Source organism: Thalassophryne amazonica, chromosome 9 (assembly GCF_902500255.1).
Source record: "Thalassophryne amazonica chromosome 9, fThaAma1.1, whole genome shotgun sequence".
In the NCBI taxonomy this organism is placed as follows: domain Eukaryota; kingdom Metazoa; phylum Chordata; class Actinopteri; order Batrachoidiformes; family Batrachoididae; genus Thalassophryne; species Thalassophryne amazonica.
This window is the reverse complement of record NC_047111.1, coordinates 72,473,424-72,500,435: the sequence shown is the minus strand read 5'-3', so window position 1 is coordinate 72,500,435 and position 27,012 is coordinate 72,473,424. Positions and strand designations below refer to the sequence as shown.

Sequence of the window (27,012 nt, the reverse complement as noted above, 5' to 3'; positions counted from 1 at the left end):
CCATTGCGGCTCCGTGCCGACGCGCAAATTCCTCCGCATGTCTTTCATTACAAAATCTCCTGTAACAGTGGAATGTGCTGCAAAAGTGCTGATGTCCAACTCTTCTGCAATTTCTCTGGTAGTCAGACGACGTCCCGGATCAACACAGCCTTCACTTTGGAAATGATTTGGTCGTTTCAGCCTGTCGATGGCCGCTCGGAGCGCGGCGCACCCTCCGCCGCTGTGGGCCATCTTTAATCCACTTGTAACGCTCCTTAATCTGTGTGACGCCAAGAGTATCCTCACCGAAAGCCGTCTAAATCTTCCGAATGGTTTCCACCTGGCTGTCTCTCACAGTTTCTGGAAAAATTTGATTCAGCGCTGCTCCAATCGCTCAGCCATTTCCCTGACAATGAAAATCCGACAAGGGGGGGTGGACCAGTGCTCACTCAAAGCCTGCCCACAGGCGAATGACGCAACCGACAGGCGTGAAAAAACTCACACATGCGCACGAAGGTTCAACCTTGGCTGATGCAAGCGCACATGATTCAAATCCATATACTTTTCTAAAAAAATAAAAAGGTTAGATAGTTTCTAACAGACCTCGTATAGTACTTTGGGTTTACGTGACGTGTTTGTTATGCATTCACAGACTGTCCGCAATTCAGATGCAAAGCAGACGTAATACTAACGCTTTATCTGTGGCCAATCTGTATGCATTCGCTGCAACTTATTTTATTTTGTGATGTGGACATGATAGGCAGGCTATATATCTGTTTTACACACTGTCCCAGTCTGCTGCCAAGCTGCAAATCCCCATCAGTTGCGGATATCAGCAGTTAATGGCAGATATACAGTGCATAGATTGAGTATGTATTGTGTATGTATTGAGTATGTAAGGCGGATGTCATCCGCAGCCAAAATTTTGTGCAGCTCAAAAATCCTGGCAACGGAAGAACGTGCCTCTGCAGATAGTTGCGGACATGTGCGGGTGTCTGCTGCATACAAGCATGTTTCACGGATATTGCGGATGTTTAGCGAATATGAACCAATTTTGTGCGCAATTCATATGCAAATCTTCCTAAACGCCAGTGGGACCGGGCCCTAAGCAACAAATAATAAGTACATACAGTATATGCAAAACTGACTACACTGATTTTACTTCTCCTGAAGTGGAACAGCAATACTAGAATAATGACCTCCTTCAAGGCTTGATTATTATATAGCCACAGTGCTGGACATACTCTGATTGGCTGATTTCTGCTCTGATATTTTCCATATCAGATCGTTACCATGACAATCAGTCTGGATCGCGTATCACATTCATTACAAACCAGAAAGCTAAAACACGATTAGAAAAACCAAGTCAGAGATGACCATACTTCATAAATATCTAAATAGCATGAGAAAAAAACATACAGATTGAAAGCTTACCAGCTAACAATCAGACTATCTGTTCTTCACGGAGGTGAAGTGAACAGGTCTGACTACGAGCCCAAAACTGTCAGCAGCTTTCATATTTGGGTGATACAGTAAGATCACATGTTTATATATATAACAGCCATATGATAAACAAATTATTAACCTCGCTTACTCAGTTAATAATCCTTTAATATCTCCAAGTTCCATGAGTTCAATATGACTGGTTTATTAAACATTTCATTGCCATAGTCACCATTTTGTCTTTTGATTATTTCATTTGTGAAGTCGCAGTCAATAACGTTGCTAAGAGCTGCAAAGTCCTGTGTCCACACACACCTCAGCTTTCATGGTAAAACTCATGCAAAATCGCGCAAACTTGTGTGCTGTTTTTGTAGACACGTAAAAATGAAATGTGGACATCAAGACAGTAAAATAACAGGACCGGAAATTCAGCTGTCTGGGGGGAAAAAAAATGGATGTTGATGAAGCAAAGCATTCTGTGACAGTTTTTCCTGTATGCAGTAGAAAGAATACGATACGATACACTTTATTGTCCCTTCCAGGAAATTTGTCTTGGACTCCAAGAGCTGCACAAGTAAACCGCCATGACATAATTACATAACTCATGGATATTACATAACTTAATACACACACCAATCATACATATTGCACATCCCTAATACACATATCCAAATTGCACATACCCTATTACACAGCAATCTGACATAAATAATTCATGCATATTGCACATATCCCTAAAACACATACCCCTACTGCAAATATGGTTAAGGAAAATACTGACAGTGAATAAATAACACTAAAATAACAATGCCACCATGTCATTACCGCACAATCCTACTACCTATCCCAGGAACCACTATTTAAGACTCTAATTGACGTGGGCACAAATGAGTTTTTAAAGCGATTCAATTTGCACTGAGGGACTCTGTATCGCCAACCAGATGGTAGGAGTTCATACTCAGGATAGAGGACGTGGGAAGGATCTGACAAAGCTCGCTGTGCTTGTTTGAGAACAGACTGTTCATACATGGACTGCAGGGAAGAGTTTCCCGTCCACCCTACAACTTTCATAGAAGTCTTCACCAGACGAGCAAGCTTAGATTTTAACTGGACAGAGAGATTACCGTACCAAGATGACATCCCATACCGGATAATGCTTTCCAAAACAGCCTGATAAAACAGAAACAAGATGTTTTGATCAACCCCAAACACTCTGAGTCTGCCCAGAAAATATAACCTCTGCTGTAAACGAGAGCATAAGTTATTGACATGTGTTTCCCAGCTGAACTGGTTATCTAAGTAAATGCCTAGATACCTGTAAAGACCTGATTGATTTCTTCATCATGGATTACCAGAGGGGTATGATCACCAATAGAACGAGGGTCAATTATCATCTCCTTAGTTTTCTTTACATTTATGGTAAGAAAATTAGCATTGCACCAGTGGACAAAAGACTGCACTCCTTAAAGTACAGTGATGGATCTGAGTCTTTATGAAGCAGACTGAGGATGGCAGTATCATCAGAAACTTTAAAACATGATTTCCATGAAAGTGGCTAATGCAATCGTTAGTATAGAGAGTAAAAAGGACAGGCGAACTGACGCAGCCCTGAGGTACGCCAGTACTGATGTTTTTAGGATCAGAGATAGTGTTATTAACTCTGACATTTTGAATTCTGTCTGTTAAAAAAGAATAAAACCATTTTATAATTACAGGGTTTACTGACAGGTGAATTAATTTTTGGATCAGTAAATGAGGCTGTAATGTGTTAAAAGCAGAACTAAAATCAATAAATAAAAGACATGCGTAAGCCTTTGGGTCTTCAAGGTGTTTTAGTGACAGGTGGGTGATGCCATTAATGGCATCATCTGTACCCCGCCCTCTCCTATAAGCAACCGCAAGCTACCGGTCTAAAATCATTGTTAATCGTTGGGCAGGGTTTTTTGGGGACTGGAACAATAATTGGCTTTTTCCAGAATAAAGGAACTGTGTGCTGATCTACAGACTGCTGGAAGACCGGGCACCAGGCTCCTCTGCAAAAGTCTTTAAAGAAAAGCTGAGATGCCATCTGGGCCAACAGACTTATTTTTCTGAACCCTACTAAAAAGCAACTTAATTAGAAGTAGTAGCACAAATGAATTATGTTGATCCAATTAACTTCAGTAAGATTTAGGATTATTAACATAATTTGGGCAAGAACTGAATACTTTCTAAGTTTTTTTTTTTTCTTTTGTCTGTCTGACTGGTTGTCACCAACGAAATTCCGTTCTTTATTACAATAACAATAAAGTCTCTCTTATCTCTTATCTTATCTGTCTGGGATGTAACATGACCTGTTCTCTGGTGTGACTTATATACTGAAAAAATAAAACACTACACAATAATACCAACAAGAGCAATCAGAGATTTCTGGCATCTGCCAATCGAGATCCAGATCACCTACAACTTTCAGTGGAGTTTTCCATGTCTAAATATCTACCTGTGGTGCAAATTTGGTGAGAATGAAGTAGTTTTGAAGAAATCCTTCAAAGCCTATATAAAGGGAAATCTTGATCCCGGATTCAGATCTGGATCACATCAAAATTTCAGTGGAGTCTTCCATGGCCTAAAATGTACCCGTGGCGAAAATCTGAGGAGAATCTGTAAAGTAGATTTGATATGAAACTTGATCCAGAATCCGGATCTGGATCACCTCCAAAATTTAAGGGGTTCTTCCATGACCTAGTAAGTACATGTGGTGAATATTCCACCAAAATCAGTGCAGTAGTTTTGATGAAATCCTGCTAAAACACAGACAGACAGACAAACACTGATGATTTCATTACGTCCTTGGCGGATGTAATAATACATAATAATAATGATAATAAGTAAGGTTAGACCTTACTTATGTGAAGCGCCTTGAGGCAACTTTGTTGTGATTTGGCGCTATATATATTAAATAAACTGAAATGAATAATAATAATAATAATAATAATAATTTATTGATATAGGACTTTCCCAAGAATCAAAGCACTCAACAAAAATAAACTGTAATAGGGCGTCGTAGTCTCCTTTGAACCCTACATGATATCGCGGGATTTGACCACTTACGGGGCAGCCGCTGTGGTGTACTGTTTTCTTTTTGGCTGCAATCACCGAAGCAGTCACGATCAGTGCAGTTTTTTCAGTTCCCAGTGGAGAGAAGAAGACGAGGCGAATGGGAGACATTGTGTCGGTAAGTATTAGCCTACACAGCTAACCAGAGTAGCTGTGTTCTCTCGCCTGCAAAACCGCCTTGACACGTTTGTGCTCCGGGTCATAAACAAACCGCAACGTGTCCACTTTCCACCACATCATCACTTTTCTTTGTATTTTCACTTTGTTACCGTGTAATTTGCCCAAAATGTCAGAGAAAATGCCCTGTTTCTGTCATATGCATCATTGTAACCCTTTAGCACCCGCCCTCAAATGCCCTTTAACCCTCTGGGGTCCGAGGGCATTTTTTGGTCAGTTCATTCGCCTGGCATAAAGTTTTATTATTGATATTAACAGCTCTCCCTGCATCCCACAATCAAGTTTTATGTCTCTTTTTTCAGGACAACCTGTGCTTTCAGAATATATATGCTTTTGTTGTGTTTATAAGTGTAATAAAGGTTTACAAACAAAAATAAGAAAAAACTAAAGCAGAAAGAATTTTCCACACACATTTATTCAAAACACACAGCAAACATAATAAACAACTGTTTTGACACTTTATAAAGGTAATTTGAGGTCTTGTGTGAAAGTGTACAACAAAAAGGTTCAAACAACAAACACAAATGCACATTTTGAACAATATATACAAAATGGTCTATGTGTTTTTTTGTCTTCATGGTAAAAGCAACAGAGTTCCAGTAACATTCACATGCAAACTAGTGGAGAAATCCTGATAGTTACACACTCTTTGTTTGAGCACGTGAGATTGTCATCAGAGGCTCTCTGTCTGCTTTCAGTGATTGCTGTGTGTAATGGCGCAGGGTGCATTTGGAGCCCAATAGTATGTACACATTGGAGTACTCAGGGGGCTGTTCAAACGGGCCAACTAGTAACATATCACTCCTGAAAACGATCTTTGGCTTTTCACGAGGTGAATCTGCCCTACGATTGGATTTTGAAAAACCATGTGATGGTGAACCAATTCCGATTGGACACTCACATTGTGCACGTCATCACACAGCTTCTATGAGGAGTACAAAGATGGCTGATGGCTGGCTCGAAAGTCCACGGAGTTAACTTTTCAGCAAAAAAAAAAAAAGTATGTTTCTATCTCATATCATTAAAAAGTTATTTAGAATTTAGTGAAGCTTGGTCTGAGCCTTCGTATACGATGGCGTCGGCCCCAGAGGGTAATAAAAGAATAAACTACAGTAATCAAAGTACACTACAACACCGCACAAATACCAAAATTATAAAGCTAATAATACAGAAAAAAGGTGCCACTTCCAATCCGGAAAATATGGGTAATTCATTTGAGTGTTGCCAACTGAAGCAATTTAATTAGGTTTTCTCTTTTTCCAGTAGATCATGAGCAGAGGCCATGAGTGAAAAAGAGACTACAGGACTACAAGTTAAAGACTTAAAAAATGAAAAAGAAAAACCCAGTGGATTTAATACTCCAGTTTTCTTTCTTTCCTGGGTAAAGCTGACAAGATACAGTCGATACAAGTTTGTTTGAGTAAAGATCTGTTTGTTCAAAGATATCCACAGAGGATGAAAGGGAGAGCAAAGAAAATGTTTTTAGATGATGTAGTGTAAAAGTTGCAGGCTTAGCCACACATCATTAGACACAGTGTGAAAGGTATGGGATGGGGGGGGGCCTCTGACAAATTCAATTTGTTGCAGCTGAAGACAGTGCATGTAGACAGGCCTGTATTAGTATTACTCTTAGGACAGAGCAGACCATCCGTCACAGTTGGACATGCAGAAAAAACAGGAGATAAAAGAAAGAAAGGGAGGGCAGACACAAATAAAAGTGAGAATAAAGCATCCGTGGCCGTGGTCACAATAGTGTTTGTTATTTCATCTTCCCCCAGCTGCAGCCGGGATCACAATTAACACAACTTAAGCATTTGGATGAGCTCGCGTTTATATGAGAACAGGGTGTTCCTGACGTCAATAACCACCATCATGAGACAGAAGCGTAACTCAAAACAAAATCAAAGTAGCTGAGCACAGTTTTTCACAATGAGTCATCGCTGAAATGCCACTGAATCACTTCAACCATCAAAATATGTTAGTCGAGGCCCTACAGGAGTTTGTGAGATTATATATGACTGTGTGTGTGTGTGTCTAGATCTCAGGAACTGACAATTTTATTCCTACTGCACATGTGAATTGCTCGTCATATCTGCATGACATTAAACTATAGAGGGCATCCATGTCCATGATGTGTGTTGTTGGGCAATTTCATGAGACTGTTGCATCTGTTACCACTTTTAAAGGTCTTCTTGTGTTCTAGAGAACTACAGTTTTTCCAGTATTTCTTCATCCTATTGAGAATAAGAAGTCTCTGGGATTGTTAGATCACCGTTGGACCACTGACATCAGTAATGGATGTGACAGTTTCATGGAATTGTCTGATACACTTCTAAATGCACCTGTAGATGGCAACATACGGCTGGGCCTGGGTGGATGCCAACTGAGACCCAATAGGCCTCATTCTTTGATGATTGTGAAAGCCTTTCCTGGCCAATAATGAAAACAGGTCAGAGTAAAACAACAAGGCCATTGCCACTGTAACATCCACACACAAAGTACACATAGGCGTTCTGGCATCCGCATGGTAACTCTTTGTGACTTTGAATTTCCCAGTTATGCCTGCTTGACCTCTGCTCTGCGTTTACTACACTGAACAGTGTGTCTGTTGTGCATGCATCACCACAGGTGTCCCAGGTGTGGTAAATAAACATGTTCCCACCAGTAGTGAAATATTTAACAGACAAGGCACTGAGATGCTTGACTTGTCTTGGGGGTTGGTGCAGCCATGCAGGAATGGGTTTTGAATGTGGAAATATGCAAAGAAAGGTTTCACAGACATGGTGAAACTGAATGACACTGCATGTGTGAAACCAACACAGAGCATCCAGCTCCATGTCATGTGTCTTTGTTTTACTTTATGTCTTTCACACAGTCTCTCGGATAAGAAAAATAACCCACTTTGTTCCAGAAATGTCTCTGGCTGGTCCTTTTCCTCACACATATGCACCGTGTTGTTCTATTAATTCCAAAGATTGAGATTAAGTAATTAAGCAGCTAAATTCTCCCACCTAATTCGCTGACACGATTCCTTCTAAAATTTTAATATCTGTCCTTCCATTTGTAACAGATGATGTGTACACTATAATACCTCCATTGTTTACCGGGACCTGCCCCTCCTTTCTCAAATGTGCTACAGTCTCACCATTACCAAAGCATAACAATTTTGGGACATTAGTAATAAGGGAGCACTCAGAGCCTAAACCAACACATGAGTTTCATCTGAATTGATGTGACATGTTTAGCCGCATGTTCTCCTTGATACGGTGGATGAGGTTCTGACTTCCTCTTTCCTGCTGCTACACATCAGAATTTGGCTCTCTGTTGGGACTGTTTACACTGAGACTGCTACCTGCTGCTTTGGACTTGAATTAACAGTCTTTTTCAAGACTTTTTTTTACTTTTTTACCTTTTTTTTTTTTACTTTTTTACTGTGCTCCAACGTCTAAAGAAGACCTCTAACGGTCGAAACATCGCGACGGAGCACTTTTATCTGCTAACTTTCATCAGCGTTGGCAAGCTAACTAGCTTGCTAACGCTTTCGTTTTTATTTTTATTTTTTTATTTTTATTTTATTTTATTTTTTTTTTTCTCTTTTAGCACTGTTGTCGTGCGTTGCCTGTGCTGCTTCATGGCCTGTTTGGTGCCTTGATTGGGGCACTCCTTCTGCTGAATCACCTTTAAATTATTTACACATTATTCACTTTGTGTGTTTTTAGGAATCCGCTAGGTTGCGTAGCTACTAGCTCTTAGCCGATTTAGCATGGCGGCTTCTCCTGTCTCTCCCGCACTTTTCTGCTCTGGGTGTGAAATGTTTAGTTATTCCTCGGCCTCCTTTAGCAGTAACCGGTACTTGTAATAAGTGCAGCTTATTCGTAGCTTTGGAGGCCAGGCTGGGCGAATTGGAGACTCGGCTCCGCACCGTGGAAAATTCTACAGCTAGCCAGGCCCCTGTAGTCGGTGCGGACCAAGGTAGCTTAGCTGCTGCTAGTTCCCCCCTGGCAGATCCCGGGCAGTCGGGAAAGCAGGCCGACTGGGTGACTGTGAGGAGGAAGCGTAGCCCTAAACAGAAGCCCCGTGTACACCGTCAACCCGTTCACATCTCTAACCATTTTTCCCCACTCGACGATACACTCGCCGAGGATCAAACTCTGGTTATTGGCGACTCTGTTTTGAGAAATGTGAAGTTAGCGACACCAGCAACCATTGTCAATTGTCTTCCGGGGGCCAGAGCAGGCGACATCGAAGGACATTTGAAATTGCTGGCTAAGGCTAAGCGTAAATTTGGTAAGATTGTAATTCACGTCGGCAGTAATGACACTCGGTTACGCCAATCGGAGGTCACTAAAATTAACATTAAATCGGTGTGTAACTTTGCAAAAACAATGTCGGACTCTGTTGTTTTCTCTGGGCCCCTCCCCAATCAGACCGGGAGTTTAGCCGCATGTTCTCCTTGAATTGCTGGCTGTCTGAGTGGTGTCCAAAAAATGAGGTGGGCTTCATTGATAATTGGCAAAGCTTCTGGGGAAAACCTGGTCTTGTTAGGAGAGACGGCATCCATCCCACTTTAGATGGAGCAGTTCTCATTTCTAGAAATCTGGCCAATTTTCTTGGATCCTCCAAACTGTGACTGTCCAGCGTTGGGACCAGGAGGCAGGGCTGTGGTCTTATACACCTCTCTGCAGCTTCTCTCCCCCTGCCATCCCCTCATTACCCCATCCCCGTAGAGACGGTGCCTGCTCCCAGACCACCAATAACCAGTAAAAATCTATTTAAGCATAAAAATTCAAAAAGAAAAAATAATATAGCACCTTCAATTGCACCACAGACTAAAACAGTTAAATGTGGTCTATTAAACATTAGGTCTCTCTCTTCTAAGTCCCTGTTGGTAAATGATATAATAATTGATCAACGTATTGATTTATTCTGCCTAACAGAAACCTGGTTACAGCAGGATGAATATGTTAGTTTAAATGAGTCAACACCCCCGAGTCACACTAACTGTCAGAATGCTCGTAGCACGGGCCGTGGCGGAGGATTAGCAGCAATCTTCCATTCCAGCTTATTAATTAATCAAAAACCTAGACAGAGCTTTAATTCATTTGAAAGCTTGTCTCTTAGTCTTGTCCATCCAAATTGGAAGTCCCAAAAACCAGTTTTATTTGTTATTATCTATCGTCCACCTGGTCGTTACTGTGAGTTTCTCTGTGAATTTTCAGACCTTTTGTCTGACTTAGTGCTTAGCTCAGATAAGATAATTATAGTGGGCGATTTTAATATCCACACAGATGCTGAGAATGACAGCCTCAGCACTGCATTTGGTCTATTATTGGACTCTATCGGCTTTGCTCAAAAAGTAAATGAGTCCACCCACCACTTTAATCATATCTTAGATCTTGTTCTGACTTATGGTATGGAAATAGAAGATTTAACAGTATTCCCTGAAAACTCCCTTCTGTCTGATCATTTTTTAATAACATTTACATTTACCCTGATGGACTACCCTGCAGTGGGGAATAAGTTTCATTACACTAGAAGTCTTTCAGAAAGCGCTGTAACTAGGTTTAAGGATATGATTCCTTCGTTATGTTCTCTAATGTCATATACCAACACAGAGCAGAGTAGCTACCTAAACTCTGTAAGTGAGATAGAGTATCTCGTCAATAGTTTTACATCCTCTTTGAAGACAACTTTGGATGCTGTAGCTCCTCTGAAAAAGAGAGCTTTAAATCAGAAGTGTCTGACTCCGTGGTATAACTCACAAACTCGTAGCTTAAAGCAGATAACCCGTAAGTTGGAGAGGAAATGGCGTCTCACTAACTTAGAAGATCTTCACTTAGCCTGGAAAAAGAGTTTGTTGCTCTATAAAAAAAGCCCTCCGTAAAGCTAGGACATCTTTCTACTCATCACTAATTGAAGAAAATAAGAATAACCTCAGGTTTCTTTTCAGCACTGTAGCTAGGCTGACAAAGAGTCAGAGCTCTATTGAGCTGAGTATTCCATTAACTTTAACTAGTAATGACTTCATGACTTTCTTTGCTAACAAAATTTTGACTATTAGAGAAAAAATTACTCATAACCATCCCAAAGATGTATCGTTATCTTTGGCTGCTTTCAGTGATGCCGGTATTTGGTTAGACTCTTTCTCTCCGGTTGTTCTGTCTGAGTTATTTTCATTGGTTGCTTCGTCCAAACCATCGGCATGTTTATTGGACCCCATTCCTGCCAGGCTGCTCAAGGAAGTCCTACCATTATTTAATGCTTCAATCTTAAATATGATCAATCTATCTTTGTTAGTTGGTTATGTACCACAGGCCTTTAAGGTGGCAGTAATTAAACCATTACTTAAAAAGCCATCACTTGATCCAGCTATCTTAGCTAATTATAGGCCAATTTCCAACCTTCCTTTTCTCTCGAAGATTCTTGAGAGGGTAGTTGTAAAACAGTTAACTGATCACCTGCAGAGGAATGGTCTATTTGAAGAGTTTCAGTCAGGTTTTAGAATTCATCATAGTACAGAAACAGCATTAGTGAAGGTTACAAATGATCTTCTTATGGCTTCGGACAGTGGACTTATCTCTGTGCTTGTTCTGTTGGACCTCAGTGCTGCTTTTGATACTGTTGACCATAAAATTTTATTACAGAGATTAGAGCATGTCATAGGTATTAAAGGCACTGTGCTGCGGTGGTTTGAATCATATTTGTCTAATAGATTACAGTTTGTTCATGTAAATGGGGAATCTTCTTCACAGACTAAAGTTAATTATGGAGTTCCACAAGGTTCTGTGCTAGGACCAATTTTATTCACTTTATACATGCTTCCCTTAGGCAGTATTATTAGACGGTATTGCTTAAATTTTCATTGTTACGCAGATGATACCCAGCTTTATCTATCCATGAAGCCTGAGGATACACACCAATTAGCTAAACTGCAGGATTGTCTTACAGACATAAAGACATGGATGACCTCTAATTTCCTGCTTTTAAACTCAGATAAAACTGAAGTTATTGTACTTGGCCCCACAAATCTTAGAAGCATGGTGTCTAACCAGATCGTTACTCTGGATGGCATTTCCCTGATCTCTAGTAATACTGTGAGAAATCTTGGAGTCATTTTTGATCAGGATATGTCATTCAAAGCGCATATTAAACAAATATGTAGGACTGCCTTTTTGCATTTACGCAATATCTCTAAAATCAGAAAGGTCTTGTCTCAGAGTGATGCTGAAAAACTAATTCATGCATTTATTTCCTCTAGGCTGGACTATTGTAATTCATTATTATCAGGTTGTCCTAAAAGTTCCCTAAAAAGCCTTCAGTTAATTCAAAATGCTGCAGCTAGAGTACTGACGGGGACTAGAAGGAGAGAGCATATCTCACCCATATTGGCCTCTCTTCATTGGCTTCCTGTTAATTCTAGAATAGAATTTAAAATTCTTCTTCTTACTTATAAGGTTTTGAATAATCAGGTCCCATCTTATCTTAGGGACCTCGTAGTACCATATCACCCCAATAGAGCGCTTCGCTCTCAGACTGCAGGCTTACTTGTAGTTCCTAGGGTTTGTAAGAGTAGAATGAGAGGCAGAGCCTTCAGCTTTCAGGCTCCTCTCCTGTGGAACCAGCTCCCAATTCAGATCAGGGAGACAGACACCCTCTCTACTTTTAAGATTAGGCTTAAAACTTTCCTTTTTGCGAAAGCTTATAGTTAGGGCTGGATCAGGTGACCCTGAACCATCCCTTAGTTATGCTGCTATAGACGTAGACTGCTGGGGGTTCCCATGATGCACTGTTTCTTTCTCTTTTTGCTCTGTATGCACCACTCTGCATTTAATCATTAGTGATTGATCTCTGCTCCCCTCCACAGCATGTCTTTTTCCTGGTTCTCTCCCTCAGCCCCAACCAGTCCCAGCAGAAGACTGCCCCTCCCTGAGCCTGGTTCTGCTGGAGGTTTCTTCCTGTTAAAAGGGAGTTTTTCCTTCCCACTGTAGCCAAGTGCTTGCTCACAGGGGGTCGTTTTGACCATTGGGGTTTTACATAATTATTGTATGGCCTTGCCTTACAATATAAAGCGCCGTGGGGCAACTGTTTGTTGTGATTTGGCGCTATATAAAAAAATTGATTGATTGATTGATTGATATAACAGGACTACTGGTGTAACCCCCTGGGGTCCATGGTATTGGCAGCAAGTCGAAATCAATGGGTTTTTATGTTTCTGGACGCATGAGGGTTAAAGCCCCTTTCACACTGGGCCAATATAGAGTTGCGTAATTCAGCGTCATGATGACACCGTTTATGCAACCTAATGCCACAATATGCTGAGAGACGCAAAGGGCGACACAAAACGGATGCAAAAAATTAAACGTTTAAAAAAAAATGAAACACGTTTCATTTTTTTCATGGTTTTTTGGCATAGAGCACTGGATGCAGAAAGGAAGCATTTTTGACGCAAGATGAGGCAACGTTACGGTACTTAATGTGACTGGATGCCACACCCACACAATACAACGCTCAAGGTTGGGTAGGATTACTTTGAAAGAATACATGTGGATTACATGTATGTATGTACATACATTTGGATTACTTGTAATCTGATTACTTTTGGATTACATTTCAAAGTAATCCTACCCAACCTTGACTACGCTACCCAATGACAATTTATGATTTCTACTGTGCTCCATTGTTGCCGAGCTATAAATCACACACAATTGTTGTCGAACATTTTATACCGTAACACAATGCAATGAAACTACACCGCTCACAGAGCACATGTGAACAATTAAAAAAGTGCTCATTACAGCCTGGCTGCAGCTCCTCTGCGCTTTCACCTCCTCAAGGTCTCTCACGATCATGTTAAATAAAGTCCATTAACTCCAGCTCACAGACCAATTGCCAGCTAGAGGACATGTCCACATCCAGTGTCCACGTCCACTCACGGACAGATAGCCGGCTGCAGCTCCATGGTCACAGGAAGAATGATAAACTAGAACAGAAATCAGAGCGCATACCTGCAGCACTGCACAAGAAGAAAGATAACTAGAACACATATCAGAGTGCATGCCTGCAGTGTGGCACAGGAAAAATGACAAACCAGAAGAGAAATCAGTAATAAAGTCCATTAACTCCTGGAAATAATGTATTCTGACTTTTTCCAATGTATCAGCTCCATCTGCGTGTCCAGGCAGTCCTGTAGAGCCAAGCTTTCCCACCCTGCTGCGTGTAACTGATGCAGACATTCTGGCGTATTAGATACACAGCATAAGCAACTCTATGCAGACACTGTGTAAAAGGGACTTAAACCATGCTACAAAATCTTCCCTGCAAAGTCCATTTTCATTAAAATTACCTTTCCCCATGTCATCACGTAAGTTACATTTGGCTAACTGGAAATCTCTGTGCTGAGCATTCCGGTTTAGTAGACTGAACAGTCCCCCCCTAAAAATTGGTCGGCCCTGCCTCCACTGCACATGCATCATTTCAGAGCTTTGCCGCTCGTCTAAGACAGAGTCTCTTCACCCAAAGTGATTAAATGGATTAATGGGATTTTTAACCATTAGATGACAAGGCAAAACCTATTAAATCATTCTAAAGTCAGTTTTAAGCAGAAACAAGGTTCTTTTAAGCAGAAATGAGGCGAAACGTGGTGACGTTTTGAAATGACCAACGCGCAGTGAATGCATCAGCTAGCAGCTCATGTAGCCAAGGCACTCTGATCGCTTCCTTTGTCTTTTATGATGAAATAATGCTGAATTTATGTGGAAATGTTTGGACAAAAGCATCAGATATCTGTCATCTGAGATAGATGACGACTGGAGTGCTGGTCATGGAACAAATGACCAGCTCTTTACGCTCACAAGGATCCTGGAGGGTGCCTGGTAGTATGCCCACCCAGTCTACATGTGTTTTGTGGACTTGGAGAAGGTGTACGATCGGGTATCCCGGGAGATACTGTGGGAGGTGCTGCGGGAGTATGGAGTGAGGGGGTCACTTCTCAGGCCCATCCAGTCTCTGTACTCACAAAGCGGGAGCTGTGTTAGGGTGCTCGGCAGTAAGTCAGACTCGTTTCTGGTGGAGGTTGGCCTCCACCAGGGCTGTGCCTTGCCACCAATCCTATTTGAGATATTCATGGATAGGATACAGGATATTGAGGCATAGTCCGGGGGAGGAGGGTTTTTGGTTTGGTGGGCTCAGGGGCTCATCACTGCTTTTTGCAGATGATGTGGTCCTGTTGGCTTCATCGACTGGTAACCTCCAACACTCACTGGATCAGTTCACAGCTGAGTGTGAAGCGGCTGGGATGAGGATCAGCACCTCTAAATCTGAGGCCATGGTTCTCAGCAGGAGACCAATGGATTGCCTACTCCAGGTAGGGAATATGGCCTTGCCCCAAGTGAAGGAGTTCAAGTACCTCAGGGTCTTGTTCACGAGTGAGGGGACAATGGAGCGTGAGATTGGCCGGAGAATCGGCGCAGTAGGAGCGGTGTTGCATTCGCTCTACTGTACTGTTGTGACGAAAAGGGAGCCGAGCCAAAAGGCGAAGCTCTCGATCTACTGGTCAATCTTCGTTCCTACTCTCACCTATGGTCATGAGGGTTTGGTTATGACTGAAAGAACTACATCGCAGGTACAAGCGGCTGAAATGGACTTCCTCAGGAGGGTGGCTAGTGTCTCCCTTAGAGATAGGGTGAGAAGTTCGCTCATCTGTGAGGAGCTCAGAGTGGAGTCGCTGCTCCTTCGTGTTGAAAGGAGCCAGCTGAGGTGGTTTGGACATCTGTTAAGGATGCTTCCTGGGCAGACCCAGGACTAGATGGAGATTTTATATTTCCACACTGGCCTGGGAACGCCTCGGGATCCCCAAGTCAGAGGTGGTCAATGTGGCACCGAAAAGGGAAGTCTGGGGTCCCCTGCTCGAGCTGCTGCCCCCGCGACCCGCACCCAGAAAAGCAGTTGAAGATGAATGAATGGAGTGCAGTTTTAAACAGAAATGAGGTGATAAGCCGTGAACCATGGCTAATGACACATGCGCAGAGAAGGCAGGGCAGATCGATTTTTAGGGGGGACCGTTCGGTCTGCAACACCGGCAACAAACAAAAGCGATTTGTTGGTTCCGCTATCTCAATTTACGTACCATTATGAGAGGTGTTCACTAAATTATTAGAAAAAAAAAATAGCTAGTTAGATATTTCACTTTGATAGTTTTAATTGCAATGCCATAACAAAAAACATGAATAAAAGCCTACATCCCCTGCATTGCCATTTTTAAGAGTTATGAAAGACTGATTTAGGACATTTTAAAAACAATTATGGCCTTATTATCTCAAAGAACTGGAGTATGTGCACCAGACTAAGTGCCCTTCTAGTATAATATATTTTGCTTCTACCTCACATGCAGCTTTCTTCAGAAGTCTGTCACACATTGGAGCATCCTTTTATTTGTGCATGTGACCGTGTGCAACCGCTAACCTCGGGGGGGGAAGAAAGATTATTACAGCTATTGTTTTGTGAAGGACAAAGACAAAGGCAGCAATCCAGTCTGCCTCCACCTTGCTATTCCTCCTGGGAAAGAAATGACGTCACAAGCAACAACGGGTGCAGTCTGAAATACATTTTACTGTACATTATCATGTAGGTCACGACTCCCGGGACAAACTTTCGTTTTAATGTCTCCTTCTGTCCTTCACACAAGATGCCTCGTTTCTTATTTAGAATACAAGAAAAAAAAATGTGGTTCACTTTAACAACTGAAAACTACAGAACCAGAAATACAGTTTTGTAAAGGTCAGTACACATCCAAAGCTGATTTGTGCTTGCTGATTCATATTATTATTTTTTTTTAATATATACATTTTTCCTTTCTTTTTCTAATTTTATTCTTGAAGAGAGTCAGGCTGGTTATTTCACATAGGTTGAGAGTGCAGGATTTCTGATTATCATTTAAAAAAAAAGGGAGTACAATTGCGCAGTAATTCACTCAATACAATATGAGCAGTTACACTTAAAAATCTTTTATGTTTTACTCACGTAAAAGTACAGGGCCACTGAGCTTTTCAAGACTGAAGGCATAAAAAGCATTTTCACTGGCACCACTATAATTTTATTTATTAGCCTTTAAGTAGGGGATTAATATTAATATATGACAGCCTTGGTGGAGCCCAACACCCACCGGAAACATATCTGACATAACACCGACAACACGACAAAAAAGAAACTCCTCATGCAAAACAAATGTTTTGGTATCCTCTACATTTACAAAAATCGGGAAAGACCAGTATACACTGATGATGCCGTCACAGATAAGATGAGGAAACCTTCAGAAAAAAAAATTGTGAAAAATTGTTGGAGTCACAAAATTCATTTAATTTAGCGTGGACACTTTAGGGCTGCCACAAATGATTATTATTTTATAATCGACTTGTCACTGATTATTTTCGCGATCAGGTGAGTAATCGGATCACATGTAAATTAGGGTTTACCACACTGGCATGCAGCTGCTCTTATTAGAGGTGGGCGATACTGGGAATTTTGGTATTGATCTGATACCAAGTAAATATAGGCCCAGTATCGCCAATATCGATACCAATACTTTTTCATATTTAACCTTCATAGATCCAAAGGATCCAAAAGACCTAGGATAGAATTTTGCCAAACATTGTACGTGACAACAAAGTACTTTATAATTACAATCAACATTTTTGTTTAAAAAAAAAATCACTCAACACAACTTAAAACAAAATCTTCTGAGGTAGAAGGCTAACAAACCACAATACAAGGGTGCACTGCTCCGTGTTGTGTGACACACAGTGTTGCCACAGTTACTTTGAAAAAGTAATCCAATTACTGATTACTGATTACTCCTTGAAAAAGTAACTTAGTTACTTTACTGATTACTCAATTGTAAAAGTAACTAAGTTAGATTACTAGTTACTTTTTTAGTTACTTTCCACAGCTGCCGACAACAACTCACTTTATAGTCACCCTTTCTTGACTTCAATGAAAATAAATACTTGTTTTATAAAAAGTAAAATAAAGACCTCTTTCTTGACCTCATATTTAACTGTTGACAGCACTGTAACAGTAAAACTTGCAATTTCAAACCTACATTGTTTATAAATGTAACTATTAAATTCTAACTCTCTAAACATTTTACTTGTCGAAATTATTATTATTTTAAGCAGTATTACTAGTTGTAGTAAAAAACCTTCAAAACTGGACCTTTAATCTAGGGGTGTTGTGGGGGAGGGGGGCACATCCTTGCCCCACGCCCCCATTCCAACTGGATTTGCCCCTGCTTTGGCGTTTGAGCACAAAGAATGGATAACATTTATTTATGCAGAAAACAGGACCAGATTTACAGGTAAGAAAGTTTTATTGCGTTTTCACATCATGTGGTCCTCAGAAAGAGAGTTTAGGTGCATTTGAGTGGAAAATAGTGTTAGTTGTTGACGCGTCGCGGAGGATCAGCTGTTTTTAACGAGACGATACAGAGCGACTCAGATCAGAATTCTAAATAAAGGAGGGGAAAAAGTATAAAAATGTCTTTGTAAAGCTCAGTGCAGGTGTGCTGATCACCGTGCTTTAAGAGGTGAGGACGAGTCGAGCAGCTGCAAAAAACCGTGGATGAAAAGCTCACAGCTCGCTGAAAGTGTGCAGTTCAGTCGAACCCCGACCTCCTGCCCACAGACCAAGTTTAATGCTGCTGTTCACCCACAATGAAAAATAATAGTAACGCACAGTGACATGGAGAAGTAACTTTAATCTGATTACTGATTTGGAAAGATTAACGCGTTAGATTACTCGTTACTAAAGAAAGTGGTCAGATTAGAGTAACGCGTTAGTAAGTAACGCGTTACCGGCATCACTGGTGACACAGCGCAGCGCTGCTCTTACAGACAGAGAGTAGACTTTGATGAATCTGCGGGAGAGAAAAAAAGCTTGAGTATCGATCTTTTTACACAAGGATCGTTCAATATCAATATCAATTGGTATCAATATTAGGATTGATCCGCCCACCTCTACCTCTTATATAACCATCATTACTTTCAAGCTTGAAGTGTTCAAGGTATGTGCTCACTAAAAATAAAGACAATTAAGATGATAGTTCATTCAGTTATTACTTGGTAACAAAGACGTTCATTGAAGAGGAACATATTGTTTTAGTGCTGTAACATAGCATTATAAAACATTAGCATTATCACATTTCCTATTCAAACATGACATTGCTGTTATAACATTACAGCAAAGGCATAACATATGTGTGCTAAGGCTAATTAAATCGTCAGCGTTAATGTTAACGTTTACAGCTAAGTAAGTAGCTCACAATAGATGGTAACGTTAGCAGCTAACGAGCCAGTTAGCTTACCGAGACAACACTCGCTATTCAGATGCTTTGGCATTGCCATTGTACTGCTATAGAAGGCAAGTTCTGCCTTGCAGATTTTGTATTACACATTTTTCTCTTAAATTTGGTTAAAATGCTCCCGAACTTTTGACCTTCGTTGCCGGCAAGCCATGATATGGTTTGGGGATAAATTTTCCGATGACATCATGGCTTACCTGGATTACCACTTCTGCACATGTGCATCAAGGACAGAAAGTCAGTGGAACTTACAGCAGCAGTTCTGAGAGAAAAAACAAAGCTTAAAGTAGACCTGCATTGAAATAAATGTGGTCAGATTTCAGAAAGAAATAGCTGATATGTATTTATAAGACCCTTGTGAATGCAGTAAACTTAATCTGTAAGCCCAAATTTGTAATTCAGCGGAGAAATCTTCGTTTAAAAATGACAAATTTGCAGCTAAAATTTAGCCCTCTGTGAAAACAGTTTGTACAGCCGTATCATTTCCATGACATCAGGGACAAGACGACGCGCTCCCACCTTCAGTCCGATCCCGCACTGAAATTGATTTGATCTGTTAGTAATGTTACTTATACACGTCCTGGTTTCAACATCCAAAAGTAAGCTGCAATGAATGTGAGATACAGATCTGTGTGCTCAGATCAGCAACGACATCGACAGTGGGCCCTGTTCTTCCTCTCCCGCTCTCTGCCTCCGCTGCACTTATTAAGTCTGCGGGCTCGTTAATGAGCTCGTTAACCGCCGACGCGGGCCACTCACACCGCCCGTGTCTGCTTTGCAGCCGGTGTTGTGCCAGATTCAGCGCACAACACCAGCATCACCTCCCTGTCTACTGAATGGAGCTGCAGCACACTTGGCACAAGTCCTGAGATTACGCTCGCTGTTTTAATGCGAAGCGGCCGGTACACCTGTTGCTGCAAGGACAGACTTCTTGCGGCAAAATCCACAGCACCGCACGTCTTGGCAATCACAGTCCCAGAGCTCCATGGATGCTGAGAGAGGTTTATATATTTTTAATGACTGGGATTCTTTGCGGGTCTCGCCTCCATATCCCGCGATGGTACCGGAGGCGAAAGACAGTAGATTTTCATTGCGACACCACTCAATCAAACGGGCGTATGAAAAAGTCCCCCAAAATAATTTTCAAGCACAAATAAAAGAAATGTATACTCACCAAAGTGCCGCAAGACAATATGAAGTTTTAAAAAAGTAGATCCTTCCGTATAAGACAAGAAAAAGGTGCAGATGCAAACTGACGTAAATCCACAAATTACAGTTGGCGCGCAATGCATGATGGGAGAGAGGGTCTTCTCCGTGACGTCTCGGCAGCATCCATGATGAGAGGGACAGTTTTGCGGAGGGCTAAATGTTAGCTGTAAATTTGTCATTTTTAAATGAAGATTTCTCCGTTGAATGACAGATCTGGGCTTCCGGATTTACTTTACTACATTCAGAAGGATCTTATGTGTAAATATAAGTCATTTTTTGGTCCAAAGATCTGACTGCATTTATTTCAGTGCAGGTCCACTTTAAATAAAAAACGATTACATTGATTATTAAATTAGTCGCCGACTATTTTGACAGTCATCGTAATTATGACTAGTTGACTAATCGTGGCAGCCCGAGGGCGCTTAATTAACTCTCATTTAAAAGGGGGTGTGAGGATGCTTGAGGGCGGGGGGGCAATCCAATGCACTGATATAGTATTTGCCCAGTGCATTTTGCAGGGTGCATGTCGAGGCTTTTGCCGAAGCATTGGAAAAACTAAATCAGTTTTCACAAAACATGAAAGATATGTCTGGAAAATTGAAACTGAATTCAAAGTTGTTTTTGTATTTTTGTTACTCGTGAAATTGTATTGATTTTACTTATTTACTTATTTATTTATTCATTCATTCAATGAAAAATGGATTTTTGAGCAAGTGTTCAGTGCTCCCCCGACTAGTATTTGTTTTTATTTGTTTCTTTCACATCCTTCTTTGCTGCTGCTGCGCACTGTTCCAGGATGATGAACACTATTGTTGAAGCACCTTCGGCTTTGCTTTCCAGTGAGCTTGAAGCAAAACACTCATCATCGACTGCACCTCAACACTGTGTTTGTGCGTTCACATCCATACACAAGGATTTCTACTCCCCTATCTTACCTTTTGATGCTGCTCTTTTCCTCCTACATCCTCAAATTCCCTTTTCCTGACTGTCTACAGTGTGCACATTATTAAATTCTATCTGACAAATCTTATCTGAAAAGGAAAAAGAAAATGTAACTGAGAAAAAAAGTGCAAAAAAAAAAAAAAATCTTTTTTCTTGTGTGCTGTGAAACTGGCTGCTGCAGTGACACCCCAGTGGGCCACATCTCTTGGGTATCCATATGTCAAGGTCACCTTCAGAGTTGAAAAAGCATCACTTTGTTTCTAAACTGATGTTCAAATGAATCCTGATAGAAGTCACTAATGCAATCAACCTTTGCGCCTCGACCCTGTACCTCCATTCTCCATACAGGGCAACGTGGGCAGCGCCGGGGCAGAGGACAGTAACATCCCCGTTAACGATTCATGAGACTGCACAAAGATAAAAATCAATAGATAAACCGTGGGTGAGCCCACACACACACACCCTTTTGCTGTGACGGCTGAGGACAATTGTTCAACTTTTGCTCATTTTTTCCAGCCTCCCATCCACAGCCAGTAAAAGCTTTTTCCTCACCTGTCTGTAATCCCATCAGGCCGCTCCCTGTTTTAAATCACGGCCCAGTAAGTGATGTTCACAAGGGCCGGTATCTTGCTCTTCTAGTTTTTAAGGGTCACGGGGTATTTTTGGCAGGGCAGACAGCCGAACACGCATGCACGCACATCTGTTCAACGCCGCTGCACAGTTTAAATGGAGTGTTTACAGGCACTTATTTGCTGTGCGGTAAATGTGCCACACTCGGGTCAATGCGGTGTCGGCATCGGGGTGCGTCTGATTTGTTCATTTAAAAGAAAAGCAGAGGAGTTCATTTGTGGCTTGAAAAGGCAAAGAACTAAAAAAAAAAAAAAAAACTCTGGCGACTCGCTGTGAGTTTACGAGAGCGCCGGAGCAACAGAAGCCATGACAATAGACGGAATAAAATGTCACCACCCTGAAATTATACTGCAAAAAAAACCCCACATGAGAACCTCAAGCAGTCCGAAAACACCGTTGATGTGAACGTCAGGCGCTGTGATCTTCCATGATTTCTGCAGTGTCTATTTAATGCGTGTGTATGTGAGAGGAACAGAGAGCACAAAAACACATCGTATACAAGCGCACAAATGCGTGCATGTTCCTGAGAACATAACTCAGTGTTTCTCATTAATGTGTTTTTGTGCCTCAGGCCCCACAATGATCTAATACAGAGGCTGGGCTCTCAATTTGTGGTGTTTCTCAGGCCTATATTTAAAAGCAACAAAGCCAAGACCCCAGACCACAGTTCCCTCCCACTCAATCAAACTCCATTTTACATCCACCAAAAGCCTCCACTTTTATCTCAAGCAATTCATCTGGGACACATATGGGGACCTTTCTGGGAAATAAGCAAGTGGAGAAATAGACTCTGTATTCCTCCGTCTCTGCTTGAGTGCTCAAAGACTTTATAACCAAAGATATAAAATTACTATGATTTAAAAATATATATCAAACAGCCAAGAACTTTCACAACACTATGCAAATAATAAAAAATAGAAGCAATGACAACAATACTGAGATGTATTAGCATAAATAAGAGGCAATAGTGCAGAAAACAAGGATTAGAGATGATAGAGTTTGAAAAATAAAAACAGGACATCTCAATATTTTAATTATTTGGATAATAGGGTCAGTTCTAAAAACAATAATTATAATAAAAAAAATGTAGCCACACTTAATAACTCCACCAAATAGGTTTTCATAAGGGCTCCTTCACACATAGTACGAATGTGGTCGAATTACACATGAAGCAGGAATCGTATGCAATACGTGCAAAATCGTAGCTACCTCCAACAGCTCGTACACCTGTTGCTACAACTATCTGTCCACACAAGCGGCTGAAAGACAGAGTGTGCGCTGTGCGAGCCCATAAAACCCTCTCACGGCAGGTGTCGGCCAAATTCCAGGTGACACACAAACATCTAACACCGCTCGCTTGGTGTTAGATGAGTGGCCATTCACGCTATTAGTACGACAACAGTCAGCAGGAGATCACCATCAAGCTGGATGTGAAATTTGTCTAAGTGCCCCACAAGTGTGGCTTTGCAAAACAGCAATACATGTGAGGTGCCAGAGTGTTCGCTCCCCCCAATCCATAAACATGTGGTGTACTGGTTGGGAGCGCACTTGCGTGAGCTGCTGATATATGGAGGTACAGATGGTGTGTTGGTGTGCACGCTGGAGTGACAGGGGGTGTGTTCGCCAACAGCTGCAGGTGTTGAGATCTCTGGTTCTGGCCGTCAAAGCTGCAGAACGTACTGTGGTTTGACGTGTGTGTGCTTGTTGTCCTCACGTGGACATACATAAAAACATATATCGCTGTTGCAATGGGCTGCAGCGAGCAAGTGCACATTGACAGGCTACCCCAGGTGAAACAGACAATCAGATCATGACACGCAGTGGGCGATCTGAATGTCACGTCACCCACGTGAGCTCTGTTCCACATGATGTGTCTGTCCTGCGGCGCACCGTCCACAAGTCCAAATTTATGCACCTGCCCAATTTTGTTTAAATAATTATTGCACACTTTCTGTAAATACTAGAAACTTCATTTCACTTCTCAAATATCAATGTGTTCATCTGCTATATGATATATTTATGTGAAATTTCTGATCCAGACAAGCAATGACTTATAAAGGAAAATCATGAAAATTGTCAGGAGTGCCCAAACTTTTGCATACAACTGTGTATATATATATATATATATATATATATATATATATATATATATATATATATATATATATATATATATATATATGCCCCCATTCCCACAAAGTACTGCACAGCCCCATTCCACTATATTTATTTGACAGTAAACATAGTTATGCCCATTTGTCTATTTGACTTACTTTACAGGCAACATCCCAAACTTCTTACATTCTGAAAAATTCACGTTGAGCTTTGTCTCAAAGAAAAAACAAAAACAAAAACCCTAAACACTTCTGACTAGTGGGTTCATTTCTGGCTTTTCTGTCAACTTTATGTCTTTCAGCCAGTTTCTGTCCACTTTTTGCTTTTACTGTGTTTGTCTTGCTCATCTTCACAGTTGAATTCAATGAGAAAATTACCATCCTGTTAAGACCTGCACTTTCATTCATACAGCATTTTTTTGCGGCCCTTGTACACAATGGCCTGTGGACACTTTATAAAAAGAGGACCATTTCTGATACTCAAACAGATGGTCAGCTGCACACGCAGTTTTAAAGCTACATTTACCACACTAACATCGTTGCAAGGTTTTGCAAAATTACAGAAAAATGATCAATAAATCCAATCCTAAAGAAGGCACAGTTTGCTACACCATTCAAAAGCTCCATAAAAAAGACTTGCACCAAAATACAGTACATTCAGAAACTATTCATGAAGTGTCACTTTTTCCAAATTTTATGTTACGGCCTTATTGCCATGAAGCTCAAAATTGAGCTCAGGTGCATCCTGTTTCCACTAATCATCCTTGAGATGTTTCTACATCTTATTTAGTCCAGCTGGGGTAAATTCAGTTGATTGAACATGATTTGGAAAGGCACACACCTGTCTACATATAAGGTCCCACATCTGACAGAGCACAAACCAAGCATGAAGTCTAATGAATTGTCTGTAGACCTCCGAGACAGGACTGTCTCGAGGCACAAATCTGAGGAAGGGAACAGAAACATTTCTGCTGCTTTGAAGGTCCCAATGAGCACAGCGGCCTCCATCATCAATAAATGGAAGAAGTTCTGATCCCCCAGGACTCTTCCTAAAGCTGGATGCCCATCTAAACTGAGCAATTGAGGGGGAAGGGCCTCAGTCAGGGAGGTGACCAAGACCCTGATGGTCACTCTGTCAGAGCTCCAGCATTCCTCTGTGGAGAGAGGAGAACCTTCCAGAAGGACAACCATCGCTACAGCAATCCATCAATCAGGCCTGTATGGTAGTGTGGCCAGACAGAAGCCACTCTTTAGTAAAAGACACATGGCAGCATGCCTGGAGTTTGTCAAAAGGCACCTGAAGGACTCTGAATGCCAGGCGTCATGTTTGGAGGAAACCCGGCACCATTCCTACAGTGAAGCATGGTGGTGGCAGCATCACGCTGTAGAGATGTTTTTCAGCAACAGGAACTGGGAGACTCATCAGGATTGAGGGAAAGATAAATGCAGCAATGTGCATAAACATCCTGGATGAAAACCTGCTCCAGAGCGCTCTTGACCTCAGACTGATGGCTCCATATGTGTCAACCTGACTCCAGAAAGGGCAAAGATGGTACAGGTTTCTTTGTAACCAACAACTCCACTGGGTGACTTCATTGATGAACTCATCCCGTCTGCTCTTAATCAATGAAATCACCTGTTGGAGATGGTGGTTGCAAAGAAACCTGTGCCCTATTTGCAACTTTCTGGAGTCAGGTTGACACCCATGTGCTTCATCATTCAGCAAGACAATGACGCTAAGCACACAGCCAAGATATCAAAGGAGTGGCTCCAGGACAACTCCGTGAATGTCACTGATTGGCCCAGGCAGAGCCCAGACCTGAATCTGATTGAACATCTCTAGAGAGATCTGAAAATGGCTGTGCACAGACGCTCCCCATCTGACCCGATGGAGCATGAGAGGTGCTGCAAAGAGGAATGGAAAGAAGTGCCCAAAGATAGGTGCACCAAGCTTGTGGCATCATATTCTAGAAGACTTGAGGCTGTGATTACTGCCAAAGGTGCATCAAAATATTGAGCAGAGTGTGAATACTTGTGTACATGTGATTTCTTAGTATTTTATTTTCAATAAATTTGCAAAATATTTAAAAAAAAACTTTTTATATTGTCATTATGGGGTGTTGTGAGTAGAATTTTCGAGGGGAAAACATGAATTTACTCAATTTTGGAATAAGGCAGTGACATAACAAAATGTGGAAAGAGTGAAGTGCTGTGAATACTTTCCAAATGCAGTGTAACAGCGTAATTCCCATTACAGGATGATGGCAGTGTGACACCTTAGATTACTGTAAGAAAGCCAAAGGTAATTTTCATCAAACTTGGCAGGTACATTGGGCCTGTAGATGGGAAAAAGGTGCTTGAATTTGGTTAGGATTGGTCACTGATCAAACTCAGAAGTCAAGGTGAAATATCTGACCCCATGCTAACATATAGGAAAATACCTATTTTTATAGAAATAAGTACAGATATTGTTGCATTTGTGGATTTTGTGTCTGTTTAAAAACCCAAATAAGCTTTCTGCCCACATGCCAGATACTTTGAAGTTTGATTGTAGCATTGCTGTGCTCTCTGAGCACTTTTAATCCAAGTTATTTTTTCAGCATCTTTGGTATTGCACACAGCAGTGAAACTCCATAATGATGACTGACATACAAACTAGATGTTAGCTTTTGCATACGAAATACAAAAAATGTTTTGTGTGTCCTAGTTTTCTATCTTTTCATTTTAAAACCATAAAAACTGAACTGAATCCAGCAGATGCTGGATTTAGGTAGCGTGCACAGTCAAGTGTTCTTCATAGTGGAACTTTGACACACGACATGTTTGTGCACGAGCAACTGCTGCTGGGTTCAGATCTGTGACCTTTTCACGTACGGGACAGCATCTGTAAGCGCGGCGTCTGGCCACATGTGACAGCTGACGTGTAGCTGCAGCAGGCTGCACTGCGGGTTTCTGAGCCCTGTCATTGCTGCATTCTTCCCATAGTTTGAGGTGAACCTCAGAGTTACACTAACAGGAGGCTGGCTGCATGCGTGCGCTATGTGTGCACCGTACTCACATCTCCTGTAT

At 41.4% G+C, this 27,012-nt stretch overlaps 1 protein-coding gene and 1 long non-coding RNA gene across 2 annotated transcripts in view; both read right to left on the bottom strand.

Moving 5' to 3' along the window:
- The window catches only part of cadm2a (cell adhesion molecule 2a), a 962,407-nt gene that overhangs the window by 641,965 nt on the left and 293,430 nt on the right, over positions 1-27,012 (bottom strand).
- Positions 4,685-25,859, bottom strand: LOC117517363. The gene is made up of 3 exons (XR_004562710.1): positions 25,679-25,859; positions 12,513-12,516; positions 4,685-4,695 (listed from the first exon to the last, which is right to left on the bottom strand). It is a non-coding gene; the product is annotated as an uncharacterized LOC117517363 (long non-coding RNA).